Source organism: Patiria miniata, unplaced genomic scaffold, assembly GCF_015706575.1.
Source record: "Patiria miniata isolate m_02_andy unplaced genomic scaffold, ASM1570657v1 HiC_scaffold_2, whole genome shotgun sequence".
NCBI classification, from domain to species: domain Eukaryota; kingdom Metazoa; phylum Echinodermata; class Asteroidea; order Valvatida; family Asterinidae; genus Patiria; species Patiria miniata.
Genome location: NW_024037058.1, coordinates 15,902 through 28,057, shown reverse-complemented (window position 1 = coordinate 28,057; position 12,156 = coordinate 15,902). Strand labels below are relative to the sequence as shown.

At 40.1% G+C, this 12,156-nt stretch overlaps 1 long non-coding RNA gene across 2 annotated transcripts; it reads right to left on the bottom strand.

Moving 5' to 3' along the window:
• Positions 1 to 1,146: 1,146 nt before the first annotated feature.
• Positions 1,147 to 6,173, bottom strand: LOC119726137. 2 transcript variants are annotated; one of them, XR_005270777.1, is made up of 5 exons: positions 5,961 to 6,173; positions 4,259 to 5,762; positions 3,858 to 3,950; positions 3,156 to 3,282; positions 1,147 to 2,232 (listed from the first exon to the last, which is right to left on the bottom strand). It is a non-coding gene; the product is annotated as an uncharacterized LOC119726137 (long non-coding RNA). The 2 variants fall into 2 exon arrangements; XR_005270776.1 differs by having other exon boundaries at positions 4,259 to 4,314; positions 5,961 to 6,161.
• Between the last annotated feature and the right edge of the window lie 5,983 nt (positions 6,174 to 12,156).

Below are 12,156 nucleotides of genomic sequence, written 5' to 3'. Positions count from 1 at the left end.
ATCAAATTAAAGCGTATTTCATCATCTTTTATTTTCTTTTCAATTTTTTTGGGGTTAAATGACGAGTTTTAAAAGATGCTATGAAACATCATACACAATTTTTTTTTTTATGAAACAACGCAGATTATAAAATGGCGATGGACTTTAATGGGTTAAAATGTGATATAACCATATCCTATCTGTGATTAAAAAACACAACACATTTTTATTTGTATAATTTTTTTATTTGTATGAAAGCATTTTCTTTAATATAAAACAATAGTATTCTACCAAACAAAATAGCAAAAATGTTTCCTCAAAATTCCATAAATTATTGTTCCCTGAAATCCTTGAAAATGTCATGTTTTGCATTGTTTACGATATCCTGCTTGAAACATCCGGTTGATGTGCGCAGAGGGTGAAACGTTTACAGCTGGAATCTCAACCAGCACTGAACACACATATTTTGGGGGTTGCAAAAGTGCCCCCCCCCCCAGGTGATTTTCAATGGATGTTTGTGTAGTTGTTTATATCCCAAGCACTTTACACCATTCGACTCAAAATGCATTTTGTAGCCCAATTGCGCATTTGCCAGGCTGCAGTGTCTCTTTAATGAGTTTAATCTATAAATGATATTGTAAATAAATACTTAAATTAACATAGACGAAATGACGCAAAAGTAGGCAATTATCTCGGTAGCAATTCACAGCTTAGCCAGTGTCACAGTCTTACTTAGAATGCGCTCACTTCTTCACAAACACAGTGCAGTGAGCACACGCAATAAGGTTGGCGATAATGTACAGCCGCAGCACAATTTTGCACGTGCGTATTGAAGTTAAATGTCCCTTTTGGAGAAGTGCGCACACCTGATAAGTGAGACCATGACACTGGCATACTTGGTGCGAACATGAATCAGCCAATGCTTGATAATATCACATTTTCATAGCAATCAGACAAAGTATGCACCGGTGTAGCGTGAATTTACGTTTCTATGAAATTCGGACTCATTGGTAATACCGCGCATGCGTAAGTATGGTAATTAGGAAAGTGACCGGTCACGTGAGAGGGATTAACCAATAATAGGGAAAAGGGGTCCGATTTTCATAGGAGTCGGATTTTCATGTGACACCGGCATTAATATGCTTCCCCCCCCCTACACTCACCCCCTCCCCCAAATTACCAAATATTTATCCACAATTGTATTTTATGTAATTCAATACATTTATGATCACAATCACTTATGTATTGTGCTATGTACAAGGAGAGAGCCCATTTTAACGCCGTACTTTGCACCATTTTTATCATAATAATAGCATAATCATTGCAAACAGTTTTGCATGTACATGTCACAACCACTCTTGCGGGTACTCTCTTTGCCAATAACACCAAAACTTTGAATATCTTGGATAAAAATTAGCATTGAATTGTTTTTCTACCATGTAGAAATGGCATTAAACAGTCCTCGTTGCCCTTTATCTTACTGTTTAAATAAAAAAATGGTTGGGAAAATGTTTTGACCAACTTTTTCAAGGAACAAGAACAATTGTTTTGCCCTTAAAAACAACTGCTTTCTCGATCTACTCTTGACCGTGCACAAAAAAGGCTTGCTACTAGTATAGAATAACCTCAAGCAAATTCCAGAGGACTGGAATAGCTAGTTGACTATATGAGCTAATTGCAAGTCCTCCAAATAATACGAATGTTCAACAAACCACCGTGACAGGTTTATTATGAGTGTTTCAGAGACTGTCTCTTTGTTCATATGGTGGTTCCTCAAGGTTCAAGAGAATGCTAAATGTGTAGGTTGTAGCAGCATAAGACAACTTGCAATCCAATACTGGCTGAGACTGTAAAAGCACAATAACTCCACATATCTGGAGGTGTGACAGCAGGATGTTGTTGACAGAGTGGGAGCTAGTAGGTGCTGAGAATGTACAAGCACACTATAACTCCAAGTGCCGGTAGCTGGACAGGATGTTGCTGACAGAGTGGGAGCTGGTAGGTGCTGAGAAAGTACAAGCAAATAGTAACTCCGAGTACCAATAGCTGGACATGTGACAGCAGGATGTTGCCGACAGAGTGAGAGCTAGTAGGTGCTGAGAATGTACAAGCACACAGTAACTTCAAGTACCGGTAGCTGGACATGTGACAGCAGGATGTTGCTGACAGAGTGGGAGCTGGTAGGTGCTGAGACTGTAGTGACAGCAGGATGTTGCCGACTTTGGAAGCTGATAGGTTTGCATATGTCTTTCCCTGAATAAAACAAAACATGAAATGCTTGATCATAAACAGCACTCTACACAAATTATGCATGGTAAATTTTTGGCACAACAAATCTTTGCAAACTGCTCAGCAACTATTGGACACGATCACTTCAAGTTGCATTTTACTGAAAGTGTAAATATTATTTCTAGAAATGTATTCAGGTCCTTTTTATGTCAGACTCCACATGCCAAGTGCAATCGTTGTCCAAAGTACAAACATTATAACCTTTTTAAAAATCAGGAAAATACAACATTTGCATACATCACAAAACAAAACTACCAAATTATTATGTAATACCTTACTGGACTGTTGGTAAATGACAGTCTAAAGCATCCTATAAAATCATGTTACCTTGTGTGCCATCATTTTTAAGATAAGTGGTATTTCTGTACAATTTCCAACACTAATTGATCGACCAGCCTTTGGAAAATCTGACTCTTTTCACATACTGTCCCAAATTTACCGTATTTAGTCAGTCCACATTTTCTTTGCAATCAATGATACAACCCATGAATGGCTACAAGCTAGCCTGACTGTCACCATTCAATTTCAGTGGGGTCAGGGAACCAGCTTACAAGGTCATGATTGTTTTTCTTGGTTTTTCCAGCATCTACGAACACAAAACTTAAAAAAAGTCAGTACAACAAAATTACAGAAAAAGCAAACGTTGTATATTCCCTTTAATGACTACATGTACTTGTGTTTTAACACCAAGAATTGCTATTTTCATTTGGCAGGATATTTTTACTTGTGGAAGCTTTTTCACACTGAAGTATAAATTTATACATTTTTTTGCGTAAAAGCTTTTATAACCGTTATTCTTATTCAGGCAGTTTTTAACTTTTACATCCGCAATCATGCAACATTTAATGTGACAATCACAACAGATTGTCAGTTAAATATCTACTCACCTGAACAATACTGTGCATGTATTAGCATGTAGAAAGTGGATGCTGTCACAGTGTGCCTTTGCTAACAGGAAGAACATACGTAGAGATGTGGCAACTGAAGCAACACAGCCATCTTTACAGAGATGATCTACACAGAATTAATTGATTTATTGATTACTTCTTCATCAAATCCTATGCCATAATTGGCAAGTATTTCGAAGTTGTACATATATAAATTTTCAGTAATCAGAGAAATGATCACAAATTTCTAGCTTGAAAATTGCTATTGCAAAGAAATTTTGCCTAGACATGCTAGATGCATAATGCAATTGCACAGTTGTTTTTAATGATACTTATCTTTGGAATGCACACAAATATTTACTACAATGCACGTTCCTGTCTGACATATTAGTCTGGTTGCATGAAATTTATTTCACAAAAGTGCGAGATGATGTGTAACACATCGCAGCTGAGTTAAGCACTTCGCAAAAGTATAGGTGAGGCGACACATTATGTTGATCACAATTAACATCAGAAAGCCCCAAGTCCTTATAGCATGGGAATCAGCGTCTGCACACAAGCCCCAGAGTAGAAATTCTCACCGGGAAGATGATCCAAACCAAACACAATTCAGTTCATTTTATTTTTTTAAGAACAAAAATTTTAAAAAAAATAATAATAATAATTATGCCAAAATCCAGAACATCAGACAATCTGTCTCACCTGCACAATGTTGAATACTGGCATGCTAAGTGATGCTGTCAGAGTGCTCATTGGAAACTGGAAGGAAACATGCTGATTTGTGGTTCATGGCTTCTACAAACAATCAGATAAGAGAATGACATGCATGAGGATCCATCACAAGGGTGTTCCACAAAAAAAAATAAAGTGTGTCCCCCAAAACTCCCTCTGGAAAGATACATAACATGTCTCATAATATATCAAATATCTCACATTCAATGTTATACCAGCTGTTGATGATCACAAGCATACATGTGTATTGTTCTTTCTTGTGTGAAATTTTAGTTCGATTCAGTTCAATGGTTTTGTTTACAACTGACAAAACGATGCTCCTTACATTACAAATATACAATCTAAGTAAAATATTCAACAGTTACACTCACCTGAACCATGCTTGAAGGCTGGATGACGGCACTGTAACGTGGCCAAGCACAGAAACCTGTACAAACGAATCAGAAGTTCAGTCTATTGCAAGTCACATCCATCATATCATCTTTGTTGGTGATGACTGTACACAAGCACTGAGTCAGCTGGAGGTCTGCATGAAAGGCACTTAGGTAGTATGGTAGCTAATACAGCCTATGCTAAACAGTGCTGAAACATCACAGTTTCTCTAACATCTGCTGCTTCTCCAATTATGTGCCAATGCTTGAGGCTGCCTTTGAAGTAGGGGGCCTGGTTGACAAGGCCAATCTCCAGCTAACACAATCATCAGCAGCTTGCCTTCCACACTAGTAGTGGTTGATGCAGCAAGTGATGAGAGATTTTTTAAGATGTCTGCATATCTCTTCCACAGTGCTCCTCTGTCAAGATCATAAGTACATAGTTCTGTGTACTGAACAATCTTTAGTAGGTTATGATCCTGAAACGTGGAGACACATCTTTCTCAATTCAACATGCAACATACTAAAGACCTCTACTGCCCCGGATGAAATCAGTCCAGTTTGTGTCCACATTAGTGTAGAAGCAACAGTAATGGAAACACACTAAAGGAGCAGCAGGTATCAAAGGCTGACAACCCAGTATGTATCCGCACCATATAGACAAGACGCAAGACTAGCTTTGGACAGTACATGCTCATGTATTGCTATATTTCTTTATGTTCTTGGTTAAGACAAGTTTGTAAACACTGCCACAAGCAGAGTTTCCTTTGATCAGTTTACTGTCCACATCTCTGTCAAGCATTACCGCTACAAAAGAGCCAAACTGTTCATCTGCATACCAACTCCATTCTGTCAATTGAGATACGCAGGGGTGGCTCTTTTCAAGGCGCATGTGTGAAGAAGTGCAGCACTTCTGTCTTTTTTCAGGCAGAAGTCCATGTGAGGCAGACTTTACTTGGGTCGTTTGCATCTCAATATCCAGTTGAGTTTTTACTAGCTGTTCTACAATGCAATCGATTGCCGAATCTGGAATATTGCAACTGGCACTAATTAAAGAGGGTGTCAAAATACTCCCACGTAAGAACGTACACATGTACAGCTCTCAACTTTTTTTGTCAGCAAACACTGTCTTCCCATCTGTGGGGGACAGAAACCGTAAAATGGTTGGAAAAACTAGAAGCGTCCAAAGCTGCTGGATCCACGTGCCAAATAGGTCACATAGGGAATTACACCTTGACCCCTACTTCGTACGTTGCTTTGATGACCTCTTCCCTCTGGTATGACCTGGGTGGCATCACAGGTCGTGACCTGACCCTGGCAAGGTCAATTGCGCTCAGGACATGTTGTCCCCTCCGGGCGAGAATGATCCGGCAAGATGGTTGTTGTCCTAGGATTTTTTAAAGGTTTGAAGAATGGTGGTGTTGATGACCCATAGCATCTCTGAAGTTCAGTCAGCTCGGTTGCTCCATCCACATAAGTTCCAGTTATCTTGTTTGTTGGCTCTCTACGATAAATATTTATGTAAACGTCATCCAGCGGCATTCCAAAATGTACCTGTCTGACAAACCATCTTTCCTCATCTTTCCTCCTTTAGGTATTATTTTGGGTATGCTGATGTAAGAAACATCTTTCAGATTACACTAAGTTATAATCCATCAGGTACCATTATTTCACAGTTCTTTTTGTGACATTTTTCACTTACCATCAATGAACTCACTGCATCTTCTGCTTTATGTACATCTCTTCAGTATAATCGTCAGAGATGAACTTTACCTACAAAAACAAATGCATCATACTTGCATGAGTATTTAAAATTACCTTGGATATTGCACACGATTTCTGTTTGAAAGACAACCTTGACAAAAAACAAATTACCCTAATCATTGAAACTGTAGTAAGTTCAACACAAGTACCTTCATTTCTCTATTTGATCAGTATCAAATTCAAGTTCATGTATTACAATTTGTCATTACCTCAAATTACATCTAAAAATTTAAGACATGTATATAATTCTTGATGCTACAGTTTGCGTAAATTGTCACTCTTGCATTTTGCAAGATTTAGCCAGTGATTAACCCTCCATGAACAAATGCCACAAAAAGAACATTTCAGCAGATTGAGGTTGTATACAATTTGAAGCAATGGATTTCACCTGATAATGAGGATGAAATTAGGCCATAACAATGAGGCAGCTAAACGTATTATAAAAACAAACTGATTGATTTTATCAAAAAAAAGCTACCGGTACTTGATCATACATGTATATTTTATTATGCACAATGTTGAATTGTCTACAAATGGCTATGTTGCATTTTGGAAAGCAAGTCTTTGACTTCAACACCTATACATACAAACACAGGGGCCCCACTACACAATAAAACTCCAAGAAAAAGCATGAAATTAAACATGCACAACTCAACTCACAAAACCCCAACAGCGGACCCTCAGAGAACATCCCGTCCCGGCCGTCGTCAATACCTGCAAGTACACTCGGACAAGAGACAGGGAAGAAAAAAAAAAAACTGCAAAAAAAAAAAAAAAATGCTAAAAAAAAAAAGCCAGGGTTAGTCTGTGCAATAATGAACTTGATTTCAACATCAAATCAAAGAGTTTACCTCCAAAACGACATAACGCCATCTTCGTCACATTTTGGAAGCAATTTTCCTCGAGAGTCAGCTTTTCTGCTGTGATTTACACAACTCAACTCACAAAACCCCAACAGCGGACCCTCAGAGAACATCCCGTCCCGGCCGTCGTCAATACCTGCAAGTACACTCGGACAAGAGACAGGGAAGAAAGAAAAAAGACTGCAAAAGAAAAAAAGAGAGGGTTAGTCTGTGCACTAATGAACTTGATTTCAACATCAAATCAAAGAGTTTCCCTCCAAAACGCCATAACGCCATTCTTCGTCACTTTTTGGCAAGAATTTTCCTCGAGAGTCAGCTTTTCTGCTGTGATTTACTCTCTGGAGTCTTAAGACTCTAGACATTTGGCACCAGTATTCCAAATGGCTATGTTGCATTTTGGAAAGCAAGTCTTTGACTTCAACACCTATACATACAAACACAGGGGCCCCACTACACAATAAAACTCCAAGAAAAAGCATGAAATTAAACATGCACAACTCAACTCACAAAACCCCAACAGCGGACCCTCAGAGAACATCCCGTCCCGGCCGTCGTCAATACCTGCAAGTACACTCGGACAAGAGACAGGGAAGAAAGAAAAAAGACTGCAAAAGAAAAAAAGAGAGGGTTAGTCTGTGCACTAATGAACTTGATTTCAACATCAAATCAAAGAGTTTCCCTCCAAAACGCCATAACGCCATTCTTCGTCACTTTTTGGCAAGAATTTTCCTCGAGAGTCAGCTTTTCTGCTGTGATTTACTCTCTGGAGTCTTAAGACTCTAGACATTTGGCACCAGTATTCCAAATGGCTATGTTGCATTTTGGAAAGCAAGTCTTTGACTTCAACACCTATACATACAAACACAGGGGCCCCACTACACAATCAAACTCCAAGAAAAAGCATGAAATTAAACATGCACAACTCAACTCACAAAACCCCAACAGCGGACCCTCAGAGAACATCCCGTCCCGGCCGTCGTCAATACCTGCAAGTACACTCGGACAAGAGACAGGGAAGAAAGAAAAAAGACTGCAAAAGAAAAAAAGAGAGGGTTAGTCTGTGCACTAATGAACTTGATTTCAACATCAAATCAAAGAGTTTCCCTCCAAAACGCCATAACGCCATTCTTCGTCACTTTTTGGCAAGAATTTTCCTCGAGAGTCAGCTTTTCTGCTGTGATTTACTCTCTGGAGTCTTAAGACTCTAGACATTTGGCACCAGTATTCCAAATGGCTATGTTGCATTTTGGAAAGCAAGTCTTTGACTTCAACACCTATACATACAAACACAGGGGCCCCACTACACAATCAAACTCCAAGAAAAAGCATGAAATTAAACATGCACAACTCAACTCACAAAACCCCAACAGCGGACCCTCAGAGAACATCCCGTCCCGGCCGTCGTCAATACCTGCAAGTACACTCGGACAAGAGACAGGGAAGAAAGAAAAAAGACTGCAAAAGAAAAAAAGAGAGGGTTAGTCTGTGCACTAATGAACTTGATTTCAACATCAAATCAAAGAGTTTCCCTCCAAAACGCCATAACGCCATTCTTCGTCACTTTTTGGGAAGAATTTTCCTCGAGAGTCAGCTTTTCTGCTGTGATTTACTCTCTGGAGTCTTAAGACTCTAGACATTTGGCACCAGTATTCCAAATGGCTATGTTGCATTTTGGAAAGCAAGTCTTTGACTTCAACACCTATACATACAAACACAGGGGCCCCACTACACAATCAAACTCCAAGAAAAAGCATGAAATTAAACATGCACAACTCAACTCACAAAACCCCAACAGCGGACCCTCAGAGAACATCCCGTCCCGGCCGTCGTCAATACCTGCAAGTACACTCGGACAAGAGACAGGGAAGAAAGAAAAAAGACTGCAAAAGAAAAAAAGAGAGGGTTAGTCTGTGCACTAATGAACTTGATTTCAACATCAAATCAAAGAGTTTCCCTCCAAAACGCCATAACGCCATTCTTCGTCACTTTTTGGCAAGAATTTTCCTCGAGAGTCAGCTTTTCTGCTGTGATTTACTCTCTGGAGTCTTAAGACTCTAGACATTTGGCACCAGTATTCCAAATGGCTATGTTGCATTTTGGAAAGCAAGTCTTTGACTTCAACACCTATACATACAAACACAGGGGCCCCACTACACAATCAAACTCCAAGAAAAAGCATGAAATTAAACATGCACAACTCAACTCACAAAACCCCAACAGCGGACCCTCAGAGAACATCCCGTCCCGGCCGTCGTCAATACCTGCAAGTACACTCGGACAAGAGACAGGGAAGAAAGAAAAAAGACTGCAAAAGAAAAAAAGAGAGGGTTAGTCTGTGCACTAATGAACTTGATTTCAACATCAAATCAAAGAGTTTCCCTCCAAAACGCCATAACGCCATTCTTCGTCACTTTTTGGCAAGAATTTTCCTCGAGAGTCAGCTTTTCTGCTGTGATTTACTCTCTGGAGTCTTAAGACTCTAGACATTTGGCACCAGTATTCCAAATGGCTATGTTGCATTTTGGAAAGCAAGTCTTTGACTTCAACACCTATACATACAAACACAGGGGCCCCACTACACAATCAAACTCCAAGAAAAAGCATGAAATTAAACATGCACAACTCAACTCACAAAACCCCAACAGCGGACCCTCAGAGAACATCCCGTCCCGGCCGTCGTCAATACCTGCAAGTACACTCGGACAAGAGACAGGGAAGAAAGAAAAAAGACTGCAAAAGAAAAAAAGAGAGGGTTAGTCTGTGCACTAATGAACTTGATTTCAACATCAAATCAAAGAGTTTCCCTCCAAAACGCCATAACGCCATTCTTCGTCACTTTTTGGCAAGAATTTTCCTCGAGAGTCAGCTTTTCTGCTGTGATTTACTCTCTGGAGTCTTAAGACTCTAGACATTTGGCACCAGTATTCCAAATGGCTATGTTGCATTTTGGAAAGCAAGTCTTTGACTTCAACACCTATACATACAAACACAGGGGCCCCACTACACAATCAAACTCCAAGAAAAAGCATGAAATTAAACATGCACAACTCAACTCACAAAACCCCAACAGCGGACCCTCAGAGAACATCCCGTCCCGGCCGTCGTCAATACCTGCAAGTACACTCGGACAAGAGACAGGGAAGAAAGAAAAAAGACTGCAAAAGAAAAAAAGAGAGGGTTAGTCTGTGCACTAATGAACTTGATTTCAACATCAAATCAAAGAGTTTCCCTCCAAAACGCCATAACGCCATTCTTCGTCACTTTTTGGCAAGAATTTTCCTCGAGAGTCAGCTTTTCTGCTGTGATTTACTCTCTGGAGTCTTAAGACTCTAGACATTTGGCACCAGTATTCCAAATGGCTATGTTGCATTTTGGAAAGCAAGTCTTTGACTTCAACACCTATACATACAAACACAGGGGCCCCACTACACAATCAAACTCCAAGAAAAAGCATGAAATTAAACATGCACAACTCAACTCACAAAACCCCAACAGCGGACCCTCAGAGAACATCCCGTCCCGGCCGTCGTCAATACCTGCAAGTACACTCGGACAAGAGACAGGGAAGAAAGAAAAAAGACTGCAAAAGAAAAAAAGAGAGGGTTAGTCTGTGCACTAATGAACTTGATTTCAACATCAAATCAAAGAGTTTCCCTCCAAAACGCCATAACGCCATTCTTCGTCACTTTTTGGGAAGAATTTTCCTCGAGAGTCAGCTTTTCTGCTGTGATTTACTCTCTGGAGTCTTAAGACTCTAGACATTTGGCACCAGTATTCCAAATGGCTATGTTGCATTTTGGAAAGCAAGTCTTTGACTTCAACACCTATACATACAAACACAGGGGCCCCACTACACAATCAAACTCCAAGAAAAAGCATGAAATTAAACATGCACAACTCAACTCACAAAACCCCAACAGCGGACCCTCAGAGAACATCCCGTCCCGGCCGTCGTCAATACCTGCAAGTACACTCGGACAAGAGACAGGGAAGAAAGAAAAAAGACTGCAAAAGAAAAAAAGAGAGGGTTAGTCTGTGCACTAATGAACTTGATTTCAACATCAAATCAAAGAGTTTCCCTCCAAAACGCCATAACGCCATTCTTCGTCACTTTTTGGCAAGAATTTTCCTCGAGAGTCAGCTTTTCTGCTGTGATTTACTCTCTGGAGTCTTAAGACTCTAGACATTTGGCACCAGTATTCCAAATGGCTATGTTGCATTTTGGAAAGCAAGTCTTTGACTTCAACACCTATACATACAAACACAGGGGCCCCACTACACAATCAAACTCCAAGAAAAAGCATGAAATTAAACATGCACAACTCAACTCACAAAACCCCAACAGCGGACCCTCAGAGAACATCCCGTCCCGGCCGTCGTCAATACCTGCAAGTACACTCGGACAAGAGACAGGGAAGAAAGAAAAAAGACTGCAAAAGAAAAAAAGAGAGGGTTAGTCTGTGCACTAATGAACTTGATTTCAACATCAAATCAAAGAGTTTCCCTCCAAAACGCCATAACGCCATTCTTCGTCACTTTTTGGCAAGAATTTTCCTCGAGAGTCAGCTTTTCTGCTGTGATTTACTCTCTGGAGTCTTAAGACTCTAGACATTTGGCACCAGTATTCCAAATGGCTATGTTGCATTTTGGAAAGCAAGTCTTTGACTTCAACACCTATACATACAAACACAGGGGCCCCACTACACAATCAAACTCCAAGAAAAAGCATGAAATTAAACATGCACAACTCAACTCACAAAACCCCAACAGCGGACCCTCAGAGAACATCCCGTCCCGGCCGTCGTCAATACCTGCAAGTACACTCGGACAAGAGACAGGGAAGAAAGAAAAAAGACTGCAAAAGAAAAAAAGAGAGGGTTAGTCTGTGCACTAATGAACTTGATTTCAACATCAAATCAAAGAGTTTCCCTCCAAAACGCCATAACGCCATTCTTCGTCACTTTTTGGCAAGAATTTTCCTCGAGAGTCAGCTTTTCTGCTGTGATTTACTCTCTGGAGTCTTAAGACTCTAGACATTTGGCACCAGTATTCCAAATGGCTATGTTGCATTTTGGAAAGCAAGTCTTTGACTTCAACACCTATACATACAAACACAGGGGCCCCACTACACAATCAAACTCCAAGAAAAAGCATGAAATTAAACATGCACAACTCAACTCACAAAACCCCAACAGCGGACCCTCAGAGAACATCCCGTCCCGGCCGTCGTCAATACCTGCAAGTACACTCGGACAAGAGACAGGGAAGAAA